The sequence below is a fragment of the Bombus vosnesenskii genome, unplaced genomic scaffold (genome assembly GCF_011952255.1).
Source record: "Bombus vosnesenskii isolate JDL3184/JDL3185 unplaced genomic scaffold, Bvos_JDL3184-5_v1.1 scf7180000013266, whole genome shotgun sequence".
NCBI lineage: Eukaryota > Metazoa > Arthropoda > Insecta > Hymenoptera > Apidae > Bombus > Bombus vosnesenskii.
This window is the reverse complement of record NW_022882926.1, coordinates 493,931-516,978: the sequence shown is the minus strand read 5'-3', so window position 1 is coordinate 516,978 and position 23,048 is coordinate 493,931. Positions and strand designations below refer to the sequence as shown.

At 38.5% G+C, this 23,048-nt stretch overlaps 1 long non-coding RNA gene and 1 pseudogene across 2 annotated transcripts; both read left to right on the top strand.

Moving 5' to 3' along the window:
- Positions 1–200: 200 nt before the first annotated feature.
- LOC117230205 lies at positions 201–925 on the top strand (annotated as a pseudogene).
- Positions 926–2,021: 1,096 nt separating this feature from the next.
- On the top strand, positions 2,022–4,252 carry LOC117230207. 2 transcript variants are annotated; one of them, XR_004492726.1, is made up of 4 exons: positions 2,022–2,063; positions 2,147–2,210; positions 2,662–2,817; positions 3,919–4,252. It is a non-coding gene; the product is annotated as an uncharacterized LOC117230207 (long non-coding RNA). The 2 variants fall into 2 exon arrangements; XR_004492725.1 differs by lacking the exon at positions 3,919–4,252 and having other exon boundaries at positions 2,662–2,893.
- The last annotated feature ends 18,796 nt before the right edge of the window (positions 4,253–23,048 follow it).

The window sequence follows — 23,048 nt, the reverse complement described above, 5'->3', positions numbered from 1 at the left end:
ATAACATTATTTAAACTTAACACAACATATCTTTAATATATTTAACTTAATTCTCTTGGCAAAAGATTGATCACTTTTTACACTTTGTTGCCAGATTTTTCCAGTGCATCCTTATCATCATCCACAGAATTCGTCGTCCGAAATCATAACATGTGACGTAATATTCGTTACCAATGCTATGATACCTTTAAAAACAATTATTAATACATTGTGAAGAGTTCTTTGTGCCAGTAAAAATTTTTTATGACTTTCAAATATTGTCAAAGTGAAAAAAAGATTTCATAATGGCATCTTCAGGGAAGAGATACACAGTGACTGTGGGAAAATGTTTATAAATTCTGCAGAAGTTAGAAGAGTGTTTAAGTATTGATGATCTTGCTATCAAATATGGTATAAGTCAAAGAACCATAAAAAGATACAGGCAGCAATCGACATCTATTCGTGAATTGAGCGAAAATCTCAAGTCTCAGACTCAGAGGCAACGGGCATCTTCGTATGAAGATATGGAAGCCCGATTATACGAATGGTTCTTAGTAAGGTGAGCGTTAGGAGATATCGTACCAAATGCATTACTACGGAAAAAGGCGAAGGAGCTTGAAAATGAATTTGACAGTTTATCAAATTTTACGGCCAGTCAAGAATGGCTCCAGCATTTTAAATCCAGATACGGAATACGTCAAGTATCCAAACATGAAGAGAGAGCTGATCCTGATGAATTAGCAACACAAAACTTCACTGAACAATTAACAGAAATTTTGCATAACGAAGATCTTAAGGAAGACGATATTTATAACATGGACGAAACAAGTTTAATGTGGCACAGAAAACGTTAACCCATCGAGGTGGATGATGGATGGATGGCAGTAAAATGGGGAAAGATCATGTAACTGTGGCATTTTGTGCCGATTCCACAGGTACACATAAATTACCGCTGCTTTTTTTCATAGATATGCCAGTCCGAGAGCATTTGAATTTTTTCTCATCTGTGATATTAAAGATTGTATAGATTTTATTGCAAAATCACGGAGCGATGTAATACCGAGAAGTATTAAAAATGCGTAGAGGAAACTTTTGAAACGTCAATCGTCGTGTGAAAATTTCGAAGCGGATCCAAGGATCAAAACTCAAGACTAAATTTGTAAAAATGAAATTTTGAATCCAAAAGAGATAGCAGAGCGGACTACGGAATGCGATAAAGAAGAGTCTATTGTACAGAATACAATGGAATCATCAAAAGAAATAATAAACACAGAACTAGAAAGTGAAATAGAGGACAAAGAAATAGTCCACATGTTTTATAATCTGGAAAAATAGTTCCTAACAAAGAACCTGATTATATTGCATTCCATGCGGAGATTTTAATAGATATCTATAATAATAAAAGATAATTTAAATATTTTCAATTTATTTACAATTTCTTATCTTTATTTCTTTATATTTATTGTCATTATTATTATTAAACGCTACAAATACAGTCTGATTACACATATATATATATATATATATATATATATATATATATATATATATATATATATATATATATATATGTATTCTGTCAGTTTTTCAAAATCTTCCACTTTGTCAATTAAACATTGCCCATTTAACTTTCAATTAATACAAAAATTAATACAAATGTAAACGTGTTTGGTATTATTTTAATCGTACGACTCTCAATAGTTTGTCTAAGATCATCTCGTAACAATATAAGAAAAAATAAAGAAAATTATATTTTTTGATATCAGATCGAGTTACGTCAATGCAATACATATCTCACATCGAGGTTTGCCTCGAGAATGTCTCCCGGTTGTGTCCGGACAAATTTCTGGTCATATATTCATGGTATACATATATACACAATACATTTATGTGTCACGCGAAGGAAAATATATATCATAAAATATATATTATATCTTATATGTTAGAAAATTTCATATTTACATATAATTGTAAATGTAGATTCATACTTAAAATTTTAATTGTAGATGGACAAATGCAGTACATATGAAGTGAGTTATTGAGACAAATTTGCGAAACGGTATTGCCTTCTCACAAGCTAACATGTTAGTGCGATTGCTACAATTATTATTCAAATTGTTTTTTTTGTAAATCAATAATGTAATATATGTTTTTATTAATTTTTTAGGCCAGTCTAATATTGAAATCATCGAGCCGTTTCGAACCCGCCATTCCGCTGTTGATTATTACTTGTTAGTGTTTATAGTAACTAAGATTTACGAAAATGGTTTAAACGAAAAATTTACAGTAATAAATATAGCAACTGAACCAATTATACAAAAATTCTCAAGGAAAGTGCTATTTATTTTTAAATAAAATTTGAAATAATGAAAATTATCATTGTTACTTCCTTGATTATTGTTTTAGAAAGCACAAGTTTTGAATATTCAATAATCATAGCAAACGATATTTTTAGAATAATAACATCATAAGAAATAGACCTTGAAACAAATTAATCTTGTAGAGCAGTCATTCTCAAAAGTTGCGCCCTGTCGTAAATTATAGATACGCTTTCTTTTTTTTTAATCGCACAGTCATATCTGCTATTGTAAATTTTAAAGTTTGTATATAAAAAACGCCAAAATATCTGTACCTTCCCTAAAATGTGCTATGATTAAAAAAAGTTGGGAACCACTGTTGCAGACAAAGGCAAGGTGTTTACTTCAACACAGAATTTTCGGTTTATATCGATAGACCTTACTCAGTAGGACGTTAGTCCAGAGCTGCTATTCGCAGTGTTAAGACATGAAGCGATGAGTGAGGTGTCAGCAAGCATCGGTGCTGAATTGTTAATACGAGGTATGGCAACCAAACTTAATAGGCGAAGATGAAGATTAAGAAGAAAATATTGTACATAGCTTGATTGATTTTCGATTTAATTTTGTTACTTTCAATAGACGGTTCTTATAGACTTTTGTAAGCTAAACACGAATCTCCAAACCGTTTTTTCCTAGAATTCAGTTTTTGGAAAAATTAATTTTAAAAAACATTGCAAATCTTCGACTTTGGAAATGTTTTGTGCTTTTATAGTTGCCATCAGTTGCCACAGTTTGTGCCATCGAGTTGCTGTTAAAATGAAAAAATGTTGTGTACTGTCCCGAATAAAATGATATATTTTGCTATTGCATTATAACCATTTAAACATGTTTAAATAATGATCAAAGCGAAAAGAACACCTAAAACATACCATTCTTTGCTTACATTTCTCAGTTTATTTCAAAAACTAAAGGTCTAGGAGAAAATCTCACCTTAGCACGCGATAGAGCAAGCATTTTTGCTAAAGGAAAACACCAAGAAAAACTAAAAGGTTATGTTCTAATTTCGATGTAAAAACGAAATAGTTTGGCAAAACATGTAGCGGTAACTAAAGGTCGAGGTTTAATGGTTTCGTTGTGCTGAGCAACAAACAAGGCAACCGTAAACATTGTGTATCATTTCCGTCGCCACGTATTTTGCCAAATTTTTTCGCTTTACGTTGGAATCAAAACATGATCTTAAATTTTTCCTGACGCTTTCCTTAGCAAAAATCTGCCTTCTCACGTGATACGGCTAGATTTTCTTCCAGATTTTCAGTTTTTGAGATAAATTGGTAAATGTAAGCGAAACATGCTGCGTTTCAGGTATCTCTTTCACTTTGATTATTATTTAAACACCTTTAAATGGTTATAGTGCAATAACAAAATATGTTATTTCATTGGCTGTTATCGTAAAGATCCACAAAACATCTTCAAAGTTGAAAATTTGCAATTTTTCTCAAAATTGGTTTTTCCAAAAACTGAGAGTCCCAGGAAGATACGCTTTGCAGATTCGTGTTTAAGTTATAATAGCGTACGAGAGTCACTTACTGAAGATTGCAAAATTGAAAGAATGTTAAAATTTAGTGAACGTTATCAACTACAGATTATCGGCGCATGACGACATTGGCGACTACTTCAATGATGGCGACACTATCGACCAACGAAAAACAGGCGCACAACTCGCACAAGCACGGGGATTTCTATGCATACGTAGGTGAGCGTCCTTTCTTTGAAAGCATACTTTCGTTGATGGCATAACTGATCCTCTTTTCTGATCATGAATAACATGAGATGATCATGGGATTGAAACATGTTATGAATAATAAATTATATAATTGTTCTTCAATATTGAATGGGTTGTGCTATGTTTAGGTAAACAATGTTTCTTCTTTTAATTGTCCATGAAATTTAGATGTACATACTCTTGATAAATTTAAAAAGAATTTATCATTTTTAAAATTTATATAACTCAAAAATAAATACATATCGTTGTTTAGTATATACTGATATATATTTAAATAAAGTCACTTTCAGAAATTTTATAAATCTCGGTTAATCGTAAAAAAAAATTAGGTTTATCCATTGTTTTTTATAAAACGTTATTTATTGTACTTTAAAATTACAATGCTGCTAATCTGATCAATTTTTGTAAATGATATTGTAATATACCATAATTGGGAACATGTTCAATTATCACTTCTAATGTAATCAAGGATATTTGGAAAAATTACATACAATAAAAGTATCACACAATTAATTTATTAATAATGATATAAAGTTAATTATGTAGTTATGCTCAATTTATCCAGAATATACTAAAGCACGTATTATGTTTATTCTTCAGCATCTGCACAGCAATCCAATAGTCTAACTTTTTATGCATCAGAAATCATACACACTCTGCTTAGCACGTTCGTCGCCACGTCGTACATATCGGTGCGGCGGGTATACTTCCGTGGGGGCTCCGTCACCTACGTATGATGACGCTCTTCTTGTTTGAGTTAATTAAATATGCAATATTATATATAGGTTATACAACATAAAAATATTAAATCCACATTGTATCATACTTCTTATTAATTTATTAATAAATTATTAATTTAAAATTGATAATTAATAAATATTAATTTTATTAATTTAAAATATTACATTATGCCATATCTCATGGTATTCGTTAAAACATTCCAAACACATTTGAGATGATTTTGGGCACTTCGAACAATATGTTATAGTTATTTTCATGTTCTTACTTACTTCTTTACTTGAGACAGTTTGCCTCTTCTTCTTATAACATAGGGTGCATCCTTCTTATAGGCTTGCCCTCCTGATTCTTACCTTCGTCGTTTTCTTCGGATGGTTGTCGGGCACAGTATTTTCTGAGGGCCATTCGGAAACGAGAATTTCCCGAAATTTTCTTATCGGTATTTTTTGTTTGTGGCTGTTTGGTACACAATATGAGCATTTACTATAGTTGTTCCTAAGAGTAAATGTAGTGTTAATTTCCGATACCACTTGATGCTTTTCCGTATCGTAGTGGCTTAGAAGTTTCGAAGGACATCTGTGATATGTAGAATTTGAACTTGAAATCATAATGGGTGCATGTTTTGTTGATAATATTCTAACATTTCTTCTATGATATTCTATCATTTCACCTTTCTTCAACTGCTATGACGTTACAGAATGGGGCATATATTTTTTGTTGTGCCATACAGTTCCAATGACATGCGTCCTAAAATTTAAAAATTTCACTGCTAACAGATAGCTTGTATAAAAGTTGTCGACAAACAAAGTTCGTCCTTCATGTAGCAATTTATCTGCAAGTTCAATGCAGGCGTTTTCAGCTATGCCAACTTGCTTATTTCCGGTGATTTCTCGTCCAGAATATACCTTTACAGACCATGTGTAACCTTCGGTGGAACACAGTTTATTAACTACAATTAACAATTAACAACTAACAATTAACTAAAGCATAGTATTCAGTATGACTTGAATCTCTGGAGATAGTCTTTTGTTTCTGCGACCTCCATAAATCTGTATTTCCAAATACACAAATATTTCTTTTGTGGATTTTTTGTCAACTATACCTGCTACCCATGCTTCAACCAAGCTCAGTCAGTGTTTATATAAGCATCCATTTCTTCATTATAACTTGAATCATACATTAATTTTATAGAACTAGTGTAAGACAAATATTTAAAAACACGTAATGAATATTTGTAGCGTGTACTGCCTTGACTGTTCTGATGACTTAAATAATTTACTAGGAAGAATACATCCAGCTAAGTTTCATTTGCTACATATACGTAATGAAGTTTCAATTAAATTTCTATACATGCTTCAATTGTTTATCTATACTTTCTGTTTGGGTTCTAATTTTAGATTTATTTCCATATGAATATCATGATTTCTGAATTCTAACTGCATATTTTTCAGCACAGCCTTTTATGTAATTTTTCTGACTTAAAAGCATTTTCATTTTATCTTTATAATATTCCACTTCAATTCCTAAACATTGATTTACTAGGCATAAATCATTAACTTAACATTAACTTAATTTTTTATAGTTTTTATATTAGTACTAGAAATCAATAGATCATCTACATATAAAATTATGGAAATCTTATTTCTATATATTTCTTCTATATAGAAATAATAATCACAGTTCCATCTTTTAAAGTTTGTGTTGTTATATTTATATTTAGAGGTAGGATCGCGTTAGTTATTACTTTATTAATCGGATGACAAACACCACACTTCTCGGAACCAAAAAAAAACCTTTATTGTGCACACTTGGAAGGGACACGAACGAATGAGCGAAAAGGAAGTCTTAAAACTATCGATCTGGTCTATCGACCGTGTCTAGTAATATCTTCTAGTTACTCCCGTTTGTAACTAGCCGTCAGCATATAGATGGCGAGCGAGAACTCACGTTGTCATTTTCAATAGTTTGAAATTATATAATTATTATATATGCTATAGTTTATATATGAAATCGTGAAAATGACAGCACTCGTGCCAATCCTGTGGACTTTCTCTGTAAAAAAACATACTCTGTAAACATTCGTTTATTTTGATTTTGTAATTATTAGGAGGGTGAACGTATACCTTAGACTTAACTTTAGAAATGGCGTTCGAACAGATGGCGTTTGCTTGCAGATTAGATTGGCATGAATCATTAACTTTCGAGTACATATTTAATGTAAGATAAATTTTGAGTGCTCCTTGAAACCTTTTTCGCGGTTTTACAAATTGTAATGACTCCTCCCATTTTGAGAATTTTCATTTTCATTATTGGTTTTAACAAAAAGTATTCGATTTTTTATCCTTATCAGTTTAGATGAAATTCCATCGTTCTCTAATTGTAGCACACAGTTAACTTCTTTTTCATTGTTTTAACTATATAACCAATTGCATACATAAGAGATTATTTCGTTGCTATATTTGCAGTATGACTATTCATTGGATCCTACATAATCATGCTCAAAAGAAACAATGCTGAGAAAAATTTTCTATATTTCCTTTTTATACTTTTCTATGTCTATTTTCAAATGATTAATAGTGCGCTGTCTGTCTTTACGAACATTATGTTCAATATTCTTCGAAATAAGAAATCCGGAGATGTAAGACACAAATTCCATTATTCCTTGGGAGGCAATTCTACTTTTCAAAGAATTCTCTAACCATCTCCATTGTTATTGATGCCAAACCGTGTGCATTAGTGTTCCATCCGACTGTATGTAGCGATATTTCTCGTTCTCTTGAATGATTTATCATGCTTCGCTGTTGTGATCATTACCATAAAAAATGTAGCCCATTTAATATCGGTTTTGTGAAAGTCAAGCGAAAGTTGTCCTGGGAATCTTTTCCCTGATGGGTAGTCTTATGAGGTCGTAGATTATATCTAACTCAATTTCTCAGAATGACTGTACTTCAGCTGTGCCAATGCTGCTCGTTTCTTCGCGACAAAACTGTCCATCGGCGTGGAAACATATTGTTTTGTGGCGAAAAACTTCATGTTCGAAGACGCCTTGTTTCACTCGTCGACGTCCTTCTTGGCGCCTTGCCACCAGATTGTGGTTTCTCTTTACAGCAGGAGCTGCAAGCTTCGTAGAGAGTTCTCTCCGCTAATATTACCGATATCTCCGTATACTGCCATGCTACTGATAAATTCTTCCACAATAACGCGAATCTTCTTTCGTATTGCGCAAAGCTCCCTTGCTGATTCCGGGTTTCGGATTGAAGTCTGGAGAGTTGCTCTTCCGTCATCTCGATAGCTATAACTCTTCTTGGGCTGATCTGTGTAGGTGCGGTTAGTTCCCGCGGTTTAGCTCTCATACTCTCTTTCGTGTTGGCGGATTTCGCGGGTCTTCAGTTAGATGCCAGTTATATAACGTTATCATGGTAGCTCGTGGAAAGAATGGAGAAAGGGTTGCCAGCATGAGACGCTCGTTTTACGTTTGAAAAATATAAGAAGTCGTCGACTCCCACTTTCCTGTCTATAATAAAATGAACTGAAACATGTGTATATTTATTAGATATAGAAAAAGACACAAAATGTTCTGTATTTACATAAACATTATGTATTTACGCACTTATTTTGCTAAAGCCAATATTTATCCTATTATAATATAGGTGTAAATACTACATAGAGAATTACGTTTTACGGTGATATAGTTTTATCACGCAGTTTCTACTACGTTCGAAAATAATCCGGGAAATGTGGGTGATTGATAAAATTATTTATTTCCCACAACTATCCTCTATTTTTGCAAGTCGATGGATTCTTTTCAAAGAAAGTCTTGAGGTAGTTGTCGGCAGCTTCTATGAAACCAAAACTCTTACCATTCAAATTATTCTGCAGAGGCCAGGATGAGGTCGATAAGATGATCATTTTTTATATGAAGATTTTGTTCTATTGTTTGAGTTCACCGAAGAGGTTTGTACTATGATACCATTATTGAACGCCTCTGTATCGTAAGCAGCCCGGACAGATGCTAGCGATTGTAATTTTGCAGACTTAATCCGTTCACTACCTTCTTGACTCATTTCTGATGTTTCCGCCGACCAACTGTAGCGAATAATCTCAAAAATCCTGAGCTCGTCCGTCTACGGAATACTAGTTATATACGCACACGATAAGAGATTAGGATGTGTGTCCTCTCTCAGAGGATAAAGATCAGGTTTCGACTAGGTCATGCTAACGATAACTGGCAACTAATGCAGACGCGCACGCTACCGCGGATATACAATTATTGGTAAAATGTATAGTAGTAGTACGATAATTTTTGCGAATTTGTTTAAAACTATAGTCGATCGATACTTTCATGTATAGGAAAAAGTTGCTCAAATCGTTAAGTTTTGCAGGGCACTAAGAAATCATTAAAATCGGTGAAAAAGTATCTTTTTTACAGTTTTATCTATATACATTGTTTTTGGCAAACGCCAAATGGGTTTACATATTTTTCTCACTTATTACGGTTTTTTTTCTTTCTCTACTACCTTAAAATTCATTTCTTTAAGAGTCCCTCTTACGGTCCAATGACCGCAACGTACTGCTACGTTTTCTATTAATTTTCTTGCTATTATAGCAGACTACTTTTTACATATTTCACGAGCTGAAATTCCTTTCTTCAGTAAGAAAATGATTGCATCTAGTTATGAAAATTATCGTATTTTGTAATAGATTACATTGTGACGAAGCTTCTATCACGTAATAAAAGGACGAAGTTTTATAAGTAAGAGAATGAGCAAAAACTCATTCGTATGCTTTATTAACTGCAGGTTACAAACTGAGGTTACTGTCTAAAGGACCGGGGTTTTTATTTCTTTATTATGACTCATATCTTATGGGTAGGGGTCTGGCTGTTGTCTTTTGTCTTAGTTATCACAATGCTAGGTGTTATCGACATATGTTCCGATGTCAGCGGAATGCCTGCGTCTTGGGTGATCATTACACCTGTTTCCTGGGTGGTCGTTACACTTTCAACTTTGATACGTTGTCCCTAACGATTTACTTAAAATTGTTGTTAATGTCCTTCTTACAATATATGCTTGACAAATATAAACAAGCTTGATCTTCATAGGTATAGTTTTAAAATTTGCTGGCCTTGATAAGGACCCATAATTTGATCTACATTTATACTAAATGCTGAAGATGTTCTCCCCATTTGTTTAAACAAATCCTTTAATTTTCTGATAATAAACACATCTCTTTTTTTTATTTATTTACATTTTACAATTTGTCCAGTAGGACATTTGGTAAAATATTATAGCTTAGTGGTATAATAATATAACATGTGGATGGCTACCCCCATTGGGATACTATCTTCGAATTTGATTGATTTATTTCTTTAGTGTGGTGAGTGTTTGTATGTTAGGTTATGTCCTTTGTGAGATCTGTTGGGTGTTCCCTTTTTAGTCTTCTTTTTATGTTTGTTGCGCCGACCGTTTCCGCTGCCAGCCGCTTCGGGTGCGTTGCTATTCTTTCTCTGTACCTTCTTGCACTTTTGTTAATCTCCTCCTTGACCGTTGGTATTCCCAGGTCTTTCCGAATGTCCTCGTTTCTAACGTACCATGGCGCGTGTAAACACATCTTGTAATTGCCTAGATCCTTTAATTTTGTTAATGGTATTCATCAAGATGCTTAGGTTTACGAGCGTTTCTTATCTATCTCTATGAGCATTTGTGCATTTTGTGTATTTTCTGCGCATGATCTTTTTGCAATATATATATCGGTTAGGGGCGTGTATCGTATCTTCATTAGGACAAGCCATCGTTGTTCTGCAATGGAGATTATATTTACAATTATTAACAGAGTTTGACAATTAAACGTGGTGATTAGACACTCTTGATATCAAAGACAATGTTCTTAGGTTCAATAACGAATCCACGGTCAACGGGAAAACTCTTTGTACAATTGAATATGTTTTGAAACACAAAGTGACGTTAGCTGTGACGCACGGTATCTTTCTGACTGACTGACAAGACGATGTGTGTAAACTCTCCAAGGTGATCACAAGAATAAAAGACTGATACGATCACATTTGTCAGTTGCATATTGACCGGGGATATCAACAAAATTCCAGGCGCCGTTACTAGGGAGACCCGCGTAGAGCCGTCTTTGCTCCTGCCCGGGGCTTGTTTGTTAATACAGCATGTGTCCCTCAATATTGTTACTTCTTCTGTTAAGTAAAAACGTTCATCCCGTGACCGTGGCTACGTTCAGCGACCAGCTGTGTTACTTCGAGCCCAAGCCCACTGTTACAAATCTCGGGCAAACATAATCAGATCGTATCACAACTATTACTTCTAAGATCTATTATTTAAGTACAGCTATAATAAATAGTTTAGACCAAAGTATTGGGGATCTTCCCAAAATTCCAAAAGAAAGGCCCGGTGTCCCTACATCTCCGACATATACAACAATTATTGCCTCCATTTTCTTTGTAGTAGCTCACTTGGCAACTTTTTCGCACTTCTGACGTTGAAGGTGACAGAAATGAAGTGTCTGATCTTTGGCAAAATATGAACTCTGGATGTTACGACCGTTCGCGGAGAGACGCGGTCGCTAGGAAAACGCGTCAGCAAGAGGCATAAATTCTCGCTACGATTTGGTTAATCGACGCCGCGAAATAGTCGTTCCCCTGTTTCGGTTAAGATAATAGAGGTGGTTCAATGAATATAACACTGTATAGTAAGTTATAAATCAACGTTTATTCTAACAACTTGTAAAGAAAATAGTTACGCTGGTGCGTATGTATAAGATGAGTGAGTGACTGATCTACGGGTGTATTCCCGGTCAAAGGATGTTGACTGTTCGACGGATGGAAAATCAGTTGTCTTCGGAGACGATGCTGTGGCGGAGGAAAGCTAAGGATGGGTGTGTCTAGCGCACGGAACCATCGGATTTGTTGGTGACGATTTTGGCTAAGAGAGTGAGGGAAATAGGCTTCGTTATTAATTGGTTAAACGAAGGTTGGTGGACTAGGAAGGGTCTTAGCCGCCCTCGAGAGAAAGTGATTAATGGGAGGAAAGTTGCATCATATGTGAGAAAAACTAACTTTCCCTTGTCAAGCCGTAGTAGACAATGGTCTTTAGAAATGATTCGGAAAACAGATGCTTGTTGGGTCTGAAGGACCTTAGCTAGCGAATTACTGGGATTAATGACGGGTCTTTAAGAATATTAAGGATACGCAGTGAGGATGAGCGGACATCTGGTTCCCGTCTGGCCCGCGGTGTGTGGCCTGGTCGAGGTAGAGTGTCGCCCCATGTAACACTGGATATTTTCGATCCGGTGCACTCTTTACATAATATCCACGCGTTTGTAACGTCAATTCATATCAGATACCAGGCCATACACCACGGACAGGATGGCACCCAGATGCCTGCATATCCCTGACGCGCACCCTCAATAGTCTTAAGTGCCTACCAGGGGCCTTGGCATTTTTATAGCTAAGGTCATTCGGACCAAGCGAGTATTTCCTGTCGTAAATTTCGTCCCGTGTCCTTAGACACCCCCACCCCTAGCTTTCCTCAGACACAGTATCGTCAGTAAGACTTTCACTTATTCTGTATCCTTAGAATAGTCAACATATCTATGTCGGTCTCTACTCTTATAAGTCGCGTACTTAATGTATTGTTGTAACTAAGTCTTACATAACGTGGTTGGAGTGAATTGTGATTTATGTTAATTCAATGCGTGTTACATTGTGATTGCTGAATTCCTAATAAAGGTTGATTAAAACAAAGTTAATAGTTGTGTTACGACTCAACTATATTTTATTTTCACCAACCAACCCAAAAAATTACGTGACACGTTCATCACTGCCAAATCTAAAATATTGAAAAAAACTTGAAGGGGTCATCGGAAACTCCCTGCTTTCACACTATATTTGTGTTCCTTCTGGTCAACGACGTCCACACCAAACTTTGTTTTATTATAAAAAGCAATGGTTTCTGAAACACATTTATAATTGTCTGCTACTTGTATACATGTATGTTTGGTGCTTAGAAGGAGGACTTTTACGTTAGGTTTACTTTTATACATAGTAAGCGTGCAGTTTTGTGATTTACATAAATTTGAGGAAAACAAAGTCGTCTTATCCTTTTTTCCCTTGAGCATCGAGTTTCATCTTTCCCCATATAAGGGAAACCATTCAAAATATATTTTGTTTGGACGGCAACTGCTAACTAAAACTTAATGTCAAATTTATGAGGCTTATTCGGCATATATTGCGTAAACCTGCATCGGGCTTTCGTTGGAAATAATTGTTCATCTATTAAGATATTTTCATATGGCTTGTAACAAGCCTGGCTATTACTTCTAAATCTGTTCCATATTTCGGATATCAGCGCAAATTTATCTGTTTGTAATCTTTCGGAGGCTTTCAATGATCTCGCTTCATATGCGCCCTGGGCATATAGAATTCCTAGAAAACTCGGTAACTCAGCAACAGTGATTGTCCAGTCTTTTTTCAAAACTCGATGCGCCTCGGTTTCAGTGCAATCTTTTATGTGTTCCATTATGTGTCTGGCAATTATCAATTTGAAAGCACTAGTTACACAACCCATAATATTACCCCCGACACAAACCCCCGACATAGTATTTCTCTTAAGATAGCCAGTAGGCCCTGCGATATCCTTGAATATCATACGAACGGGCGTCCTACCCCTAGATTCGCCTGATTTCAGTTTTATCCACTGTGTCAATTGCAATTTCAATTTCACCCACTACATTTTGGGATGTGCTTGGAATGTTCGTCCTTTCATCCTCGGAGTCAGAACTAGAAAAAATACTAGAAAAAATAGAAAAAATGAATCGTTGGATAATTTTCTCATACAAGGATGCTTATCAATATCTTTTTGTTTACATGTTCCATGCCTCCTTATATTTATTTTTAAATCGTCGTGCGGATTGTTCTTGTCAACTTCGTTGTTCGATTTTGATGCTTCAGCTCATTATGTTTGTATCTAATGCAGTTTGTAACACTTGTGGTATTTGCTACTTTTCCAAGACCACCACAAGAAATCATTGATTAATATTAATTAATACTTATTATACTGATATCTCCTTATACTGATCTCCTTCTATTTCATCGTAAAATGTCTAAAAATAATAGATAAATAATAAATAAAATAAAAATAATAAATTTTCTTCTCGATATAATAGTAACAATCTCCTTGTATTTGCTATACTCAGAGAACAATTACACACAAGTAAAGTAAACAGAACAAAACACGAATATTAAGCGATTGCCATCTTTGGCCTTCTTCACATTATCGTATATTCGTCGGAGATTACAAACGACTCCACGTTCGCTTCCAGTCCACGTGTGTGGGAAACAATGTGTATCATTTAGTATTGATAGGTTGCTTGCTATTCTGTAATTAATTAAATATTAAATATATTAAATTTATATAATATATAATAATAGTAATATATTAAAATAGCGCTCGCTTTGTAGTGTCTTCGGTATGGCAACGCAGACTTTAATCACGACGACCGAAATTGCACTTTTCGATATCTTGAAAGAAAAAGCAAGTTGTCTGAAGGTCGCGCCGGTTACTAAGTACCCAGAATAGAAAAGGACGTCTTTCTTATTTCAGACGAAGAAGCGACGGCGAAACGATGTAATTCGCAAGACTAATTCTATGGGGAAATGAAGAATGTTTGGGTGCCAGGTTATGGATAGGGAAAGGTGAACATATTACGAAGTAGTCTTCCTCTTGATAGACATCGTGATATCAGTAAGAACGGAGGACAATTTAGCTGTATTCAACGTAGTCTTGAAGAGAATTCCGGAATTTTACGACTCGATAGTAATTGATTCGACTGATGAAGTTTGCATGCGATAGAATAAATCGTCACGTCTCTCCGGCTCGTTTCTCTCCCCTGGGATCCTTGGAATTCATTGTAGTATATAAATACTTTCCGTTCTCGATTTTCTAAGGGATCCGATAGGGAGCGGTAAGCTACGGCGCTTTCGAATTTCGAGAAACGATTATTGCAAGTGAGGATAGGAAAACTTTCCAAAGATGTGAATTGGACGAAGTCATTGTCATCATTCGAGTCGTAAGTTTCATTCGCTCAGAAAGTTAACGACTGCAAACGAAATAAACATTTTATCAATCAAAGAAATAACAAAGAAAGTTGGAGCTTGTTTTGACAACTAGTACTGTTGTAATCTGTACATAATTTGTTAATAATGTACATAATGCAATTAATAATGAAATGCTGAGTAATAATATGTAACAGTTTATTATTATTATTACTTAGTCCGTGCCTTTCGGCTTTGGACGAACTTTCGGTTTTACATCTCGTTTACCTATTACGCTTTTAACATTCTATCAGTCTAATAGCGTTATCACCTTATTGCCTCCTCCCTTATATCTGTCTAAACTCTTTTTCTTGTCTATCTCTCTTTTCTTACATATCTACCTCCCCTCTTATCCACTCTATTATATTGCACTCCATTATATATTCTGTCTCTAAAACTATGGCAACTTTTGGGCTTTTGTCTCCTTGCTGTGCTTCCTTATTGTCGTTCCTCCCTGTCTTGTACTGCCCTTTTTCTTCTCCATTATTGTCTTCAATTCTATTAGTCTTTCTCCAGTCTCGTTTGGTCTTTTTTTTCTTATTACTGTTGTGGAGGATTGATTTGATTCTGGTTGAGCAAAATAACGAAAGCGAATTATTGCCATCGCAATCCGTTAAATATATTTTCGAATAAATAAATAAATTACAGACGAATTGTGAGTCCGCTGGTACAAGTATAAGTTACGGAATAAATACCCGGTAAATACTCGGAGAAACTTTGTAGATCACTGCTATGCTTGTTTATACGTTAATACTCTTCGACTCTGTTCGGTGAACTCTCTCGCTCGTGATTGCGTCTGTTTATTTATACTGGTCAGGGGACAGTCGGAAAATTTGAACTCGACTGCGTTTGACGGTTGAAAGTAGCGGTGACATTCTTTTGCTCGGAGTTCATTACTCCTTACAATACCTGTGACCTAACGGTCTTGATACTCCGAAGCAAAACAACAACAGGATTTGAATCGTCCTGCTCGCGTGCCGCTACATTGCTAATATTTTTCTGTCCTTCCACTTCATCCTCCCTTCTAAGTATTTTGGTAATTTTTTGCCCCTCTTTTCTGCTCCTCTCTTTCTCCTTTCTTCTATAATTTGGTCTACTGTCATCCTTTCTCGCTCTTCTCTTGCTTCCATCTGTGTCTCTCCATTTCTCACCTCTTCTAGTCCTTTCTTTCTCTTTCTTGCTCTTTTTCCTTCTTGGTCATTTCCCCAGATTTTCTCTCTTTCCTTTATGCACTCCTTTACTAGTTCCTTTTCTGACTCAATGGCTTTCGCTTGCTGTTATTCTTAATGCTTTTTTTTTATTTCTATTACCTTGCATTCTTCTATCAATATATAATTCGGTGTTATCATATCTAAATGAGAAATCCTCATGGACACTCTGCTGCTGCTAATAATCGGCAACAGCAGAGTAGTGTCAGACTCTTACCGACTAAAACTCTACGATGACCATCCTACGCGTGAGACAGGAGTGCTTCGGGGACCTCTTACGAATTATCTTTCCGTTGCACTCCCCTCTCGCGTCCTCTTGATCGAGCCAGTCCTAAAAATTCCCCTAACTGTTGAGTTTGGCGCTAGGAGGGACCATTGCTCCTAGGTCCATCCCCCCTTGGAGTCACGGTCCGTTGGGACGGCGATGAAGCGGCTCTGGGCCGCCTGACCGCCATCCCCCTCCATTGCGTTAGCTTACAAGGATGAGAGTTCCTCTTTCTCTCCCTTTCTTTGCCTCTCCTTTTCTCTGCCCGTTCTTTTGCGAGCATAACTCGCTCACAGAAGAGGCGGACAGCCTCGTATTCCTGCGGCCCGCTCAGCATCGCTTCTACGATCGCCGAGGGGGTTAATCTCTCGCCTATAACGCGACACAGGGTGTAGCGGGACAGCTCCTTTTTTTTTTTTTTTACGGTTACATTCCGTGGAAGGTGTTATGGTGCCACGGCTGCCCAAGACCACCGGTATTACTTCGCCCTTGCCGACATTAAATCTTGCCTTCAGGTGTTCGAGGCATGGCCGATATTTGTTGACCTTTTCCTTCTCCGCTCGCGAGAGGTAATCCTTATTCTCGTAGCGGACGGTAACGTCGACCACGAGAACCCTTTCCTCGTTTTTAACTACGAGGTCCGGCTTGAAAAGATCGCCTCCCACCCGGAGCGTAGGTTCAACAAAGACTTCATTTTTCTTTCGTAGACTTTCGGCAAGGGTCATTTTTGCTTCATCATGCCGCTTCATCCTCAGGCCCTTGGTGTACTGGCACAGCCCGAGTATATGCCCAAGGGTCTCGGGCTGGGCTCGACATTTTCTACAATTGATATCCAAATTCTTGTCGACCCGTGCCAGTACTGTTCTTGTTCCAACGGTGTTGGTCCTGAGTTTGAGGGCATCTATAAATCTTGATGGCCTGAGCAGTTCGTAATCCTCAAGCCACACATTGCCAGTCTTGTTTCTCGAGAAATAAGACAGGTACGCCCTGTCCCTGACTTCTCAGTTCAGCCCATTGCTTAGTGTGTCCAGCTTTTAGTCTTTTTCGGGCTCTTTCAATGTCCTCTACGAAGGCTGGCCAATTGATCCTCAGTGAGTTGGCCATTTTCTTTAGTCTCTCGTTACATTTTTCATCAACCAGGCTGGAGACCGCTGGGTCGATCGAGTTTTTCATTTTTATTGCACTTTTTAGGGTGCCAAGTTTGACGATGTGCTCGAATCTTGGCAACCCTAATCCGCCCCAGGATTTGGGGGCATAAAAAAATCCAGTGGCAGTTGAAGGCGTAAGATGGAATATAGCCTTTATTTCCTGCCTGACTTCGCTGTCCAGCAATCTTAGAACGCAGTCGCTCGGCGGGCTTACGAGCAGGTTATAAATATATCGGGGAAAGATATGTTTGGTGATCAATTCGAGCTTCTGGCATGGCTTGAGAGAGAGCTTTCTAACTCTCCTCACCACACTCAGAAGCTCGGGAACGATTATGCCACAGTGTATGCCTTTCCAAGGCCCCATTTTGGCGCCTAAGTACCTGAAGGCCTCGTCGGGATCGACTGTTGGGATGGTGTTGTTCCCAAGTTTAATTTTTGGTTCTTTAATGAACCAAGTACGCCTTTCTGCGACTATTTGAAATGCTTGGCATTTATCCCGTGAGATGGTCATACCGAAGCCATTCAGATACTCGTCAAGCATATCCACTTGGCGTTGCGCTTCCCCGATATCAGCGCCGAGCAACACTACGTCATCAGCGAAAGCCAGGACAGGAATCTTTCGTGTCTCGCTTATATTAATTCCACTGGTTTGTTTCTCGATCAAATCCAGCAGTGGCTCCAAGCACAGGTTGAATAGCAGCGGCGACAAAGGGTCGCCCTGCTTAACTCCCCTGAGGATCGTAATCTCGACCCCCATATTATTTTTGGATTTAATCGTGGTCTTGCCCTCAGTGTACATTTTACTGATTAAGTCAGTAATGGGGATCGACACTCCCTTCCTCCTCAGGCAGGGAACAATTGCCGAATGAGGCACTGTGTCGAAGGCTTTCGAGATATCCACAATAGTGAATATCCCGCCTTTCTTTTTCTTGCTATGATCCAAGGCAGCGCTCAACAGGTCTATATTTATTTTACAACCGCTCTCGGCGGTGAATCCTTTCTGCCTTGGATTCAACACAATGCCCCTTCTTATCCTCCCGTCAGTAATGGAGGAGAAAATACGGCCGAGAATGGGGCCTATAGTTATTGGCCTCCAATTTTCGACCAGGCTGCTAGGCTTATTCGCTTTCGGAATTAATGTTGTTCTATTTTCCTTCCATATAGGAGAAAAATAGGAACAATATAGCAAGATATTGTACAATTTGGCCAAGATGGTAGGCAGGCCAGGGATCAGAAGGTGTTCCTTCTGAAAACCGTCCGGTCCTGCTGCAGCCTTCATTCTTATTTTATTCAATTTCTCAATTTAGCAATTGGCGGGAAGACTTCACATAAGGACAGCTCAGAGGCTCTACTTCCTGGGACAGGGGCTTCGACAGGTCCTGTCTGGCCCCATAAATCCTCATAGAGCCTCTTCACTTCCTCGGCATCAGGTGGATCCCTAGCCGGTTGGAGGAAGGCTTGATCATCATTTATTACAGCATCAGCCAACCTCCTAGGATTTTCTACAAACAACTCCTGGCAACGTGCATATGAGTATCGCTTTCTTGCATTCCTGTTCTTTTTCTGGTGACCAATCCTTTTATTTCTTACAACGTTGCACTTTCTCACTGGACTTGCCCTCTTTCTATTATTGATTTCCTTAATAGCTCCATAGAGCGTGATTTTCAAAAATTCATTTATAGCACTCTCAAGGGCTTCCCTATTTCTCTTGAGAGAGACCCAGATATTCATCAGTCGAGCGTGGACCCACCTTAAAACAGGTGGCACCTCGACTTGTGTCATTATTGCGGACTCCAACTGAAGCCTCCATTGTTCATATTCTAAACCGCTGACTCCAGGCTCTTCGAAACACGCATTGCCTGGATCAACGGGATCGCACCCTCCCTCTGTCACCTGAGTGGGCTCTTGAGAATTTGTTTCCTCACCAATCAGCCTCAGCTTCTTTCGCTGATATCTGATTTGCTCGATCGTCTTGCTGGTGAGGATCTCGCTGATCATTTTATTAGGGAATTTGTGATCCTTATAAGTCTCACAAAGTTCCCTTAATTGAGCCAACTCCTCTAACGTCCATTTTTTCTCAGGGGGGTCCGTCACCCTTCTTTTGACGTTTCTTACGGCAGGGTGCGCATGTCGCTCGTGGGTAGACAGCCCTCTAAGCGTCCCAAAGCTCATGGGGCAGGTTCCGCATCTATATGAGCCACCAGATCGCATTTATATGAGCCACCAGCGACCCCAGATGTCGTCGCCATATCCACTAAAAACCCCTCCTCCTTGCTCCCCTTTAATTTCTGGTAAGACAACCCCGGCAAAACCGTTCAGCATTCATCGGGGTTACCCTTATCAGCCACTCGTCATCCTATCTCCGCGTGGTCGCCGCGCTCGTCATTCTCTTCTTTTCAGCCTCCATCGTCCTCTCCGCCTCCCTCCTGTGACTCATGACGGTCTTGCAGAACTATCCAGCCGTTGAATCTGAATCTATTCCAGCCGTTGTCGTTGGCGGTGGCCGTGTACATGAGATTGTCCACGTCTAACTTCTCGCCCAGACAATTCTCCAATTCCGTTCTTTTGTCCGTCCATTTGGAACACGCGAAAAGGACGTGTTCCGCGTCGTCGTTCGGGTCTCCGCAGTCTAAACACCTGGAGTCCTCGTCCTTGCCGATCCTCTTCCTGTAGCTGCTAAAGATCCCGTGGCCCGTTAGCAGCTGCATCGTATCATGGTCGATATCCACTTTCTTCCTGGCAAAGAGGAATGCGCACGGTACCAACTTCTTGGTGATATTCTCCTTCTTGTACGCGTCCCATTCCTTTTGCCATTCGTCATACGCCTTCCTTCGTAACGCCTCCAGCTCCTTCTTCAGCGCACTGTCGTCCCCGTCACCGATCCTGGTGTTCTTGATCCTATCGTACGTCTCTTTTAGCAACTTCGCCTTGACGTAGATCGGCAGATTGCGAGACCGTACGGTAAGCCGTCGTCGTTATGCTCAAGGCGGTTCTCTGAGCCCTCTTCATTATCTTCTTGTTCTTCGTCCTGCTTTCCCAGCTCAGTGTGTTGAAAGCATTACCGATGTCCAGGGCAATCATCAGGCAGATCACTCTTTTTTGTTTGCAGATGTCCGCGAACTTCATCACCTGCGTGACAGCGTCCACCGTGCTCCTCCTCTTCCTGAACCCGTACTGTCTTCGGTGGAACGGGTCCACCCCGATGCACCTTTCGATGATCATCTTCACGCATTTCTCCCAGATCTTGCTTAAGGCCGGGAGTATGCTTATCGGCCGATACGTGTTGGAAAGTCTAGGATCCTTACTTCCTCAGCAGCACGACTCTGGCCGTTTTCCAGCACTCGGGGATCTGCCCTGTATCGGTAATGCTGTTAAACACTCCGGTCACGAGCTCGCTCCTACGACACGCTACCACCTTCGCCACCTCTCCCGGGACTCCGTCTATTCCCGCCGCCTTCTTCGCGTTAACTCTATCGGCGATGCCAACGACATCGCTCTCGTCCAGAATCAGTTCCCGTCGAGCCTCGTCCATCGCCTCTTCGTCGGCACCCTCGTGGCGCGAAGCTCCGTGTTCCACGACGAACAGCTCGCTTAGGATTGCTCTAACCGAGCTGATCGGCATGTCGCTCACCGGGCCTTTGTTCTTGCATCTCTTCGTGACCACGCGATAGGGCTTACCCCAGGGGTCGTCCTCTAGAATTTTACAATATTCCGCTCAGGCTCTCGCCTTGCTCTGGGCGATCTCCTTTTTGAGCGATCTTCTCGCTTCCTTATAAGCGTCGGCGAGCCGCTGCTGAAGCGGGACAGCTCCTACGCCGGACAAAACTCCAGCGTGTGCTGCGACGTGTCCCTGCCTTCCGCGCACTGGTGACAGATGTCCGTCGTCTCCCGTCCGATTTTCATCAGGTACTCGCCGAACACGCCGTGTCCCGTGAGCACCTGGGTCATCCTGTAGGTGAGCGAGAGGCCGCGGCGTCATATTTAAACCTAAGATCCATTTCACATATCTTCTTTGTATTCTACCCAGCTTTTTTTTCCATGTTCCAGCTCCATACCTCTGCTCCAAACAGCGCCACGCTCTCTACCAGTACTCCAAACATCTTCGTTCTCCTCTTGTAGTCCTGTTTGAAAATTCTTTCTCCCACGCTCCATGTCTTCTTCATTGCTATTGTTGCTCTCCTTTTCCTGTCTTGTATGTGTTTCTCATCACTGCCGTTTTTCTGTAGTATGTACTCTAGGTATCTTATCTTGACCACTTCTTCTTCTCTTCTTGTTCTTTCTTTTTTCGAAGACTACTATCTTGGTCTTTTCCGTGCTCAGTTCCAATTCGCTTTTCTTTAAAGATTTTTCGAATCTGTTTAGCATTTTCTTTAGCTCCTCTTCTCTATCCGCCATCAGCACAATGTCGTCTGCATATGTCAATGACCATACCTTCCTTTCTCCTATCACTATGCCCTCGATTCGTTCTTTCCTTAATTCTTCTTCCAGCACTGCCACATAGATGTTGAATAACGTCGGGCTCAACGGGCATCCTTTTCTGATGTAACAGTTTATATTTATGTACATTTGTAAAAGTTAGTAATGAAACAATTACAATATCTTCTTAATAAAAAGGTTCTTCTTCGGATGAGTCTTTCTATGATTGAAATACTTTTTCTTTTGTTGCTGGATTTGTCGCTTGATCCATCGTTTTCTTTTATTATCAATGCGTCCTTGTATTTTGTTATTTTCTTTCCTGTTAGTATAGGTGTAGCATTTTACTTGATATTGGTCGAGTAATTGTCTAGTATGCTTTTATCGTTGTTAATACGTTTTACATGGGAGTCTTTGATGCGTTTTGTTAATAGATTCATTGCTTGCTTTATCGAGTTGCCATGTAGTGTTCTTGGGGAAAGGGGAAAAACTTAGATCCACTACTTTGAGGATTTGTGTTGCCACTTGCTTTGAATATTTTTCTCGTATCTTTGATCATCGATTACAACCTACCTGTTGGGTTGATCCTGATGTGTGCATGTTTCTCTAGTAATAACAGCAAAATTAATTTTGTCCTATTTTCCTTGCAGATACTTCTGCCCATACCTCGCTCTCTCTTTCCTTGTACTAGTCATCCATGACCGTTTATTTTATTTTATTTAAAGACGTTTATTGCCAATTGAAAATAACTTGTTACATTCGGATGTGAAATGTTCATATTATTTATTTCGATGTAATTGTTTCCTATCGTTTGTGCACCTGCAAATGTGAGCGAAAGAGGCAATAGGTTTCCATGTATGAGATTTACTACGTTCGCATTGATTATAAATTGGATACACGTTAAAGTTAGTATTATTGAAACCCCATTCATTAAAGGTGTAGAATATTAATTCTTAAAGAACCTGTAATTCTTAATATTAAACGTAGATTTTAAATAACGCACTGTTACCGATATGGTATATGTGAATAATTCTGTATGGCATGTCCATTTATCCCTAATGAAAGAGCATGTTTTCATGTCAAAACAAAGCATTAAAAAGATG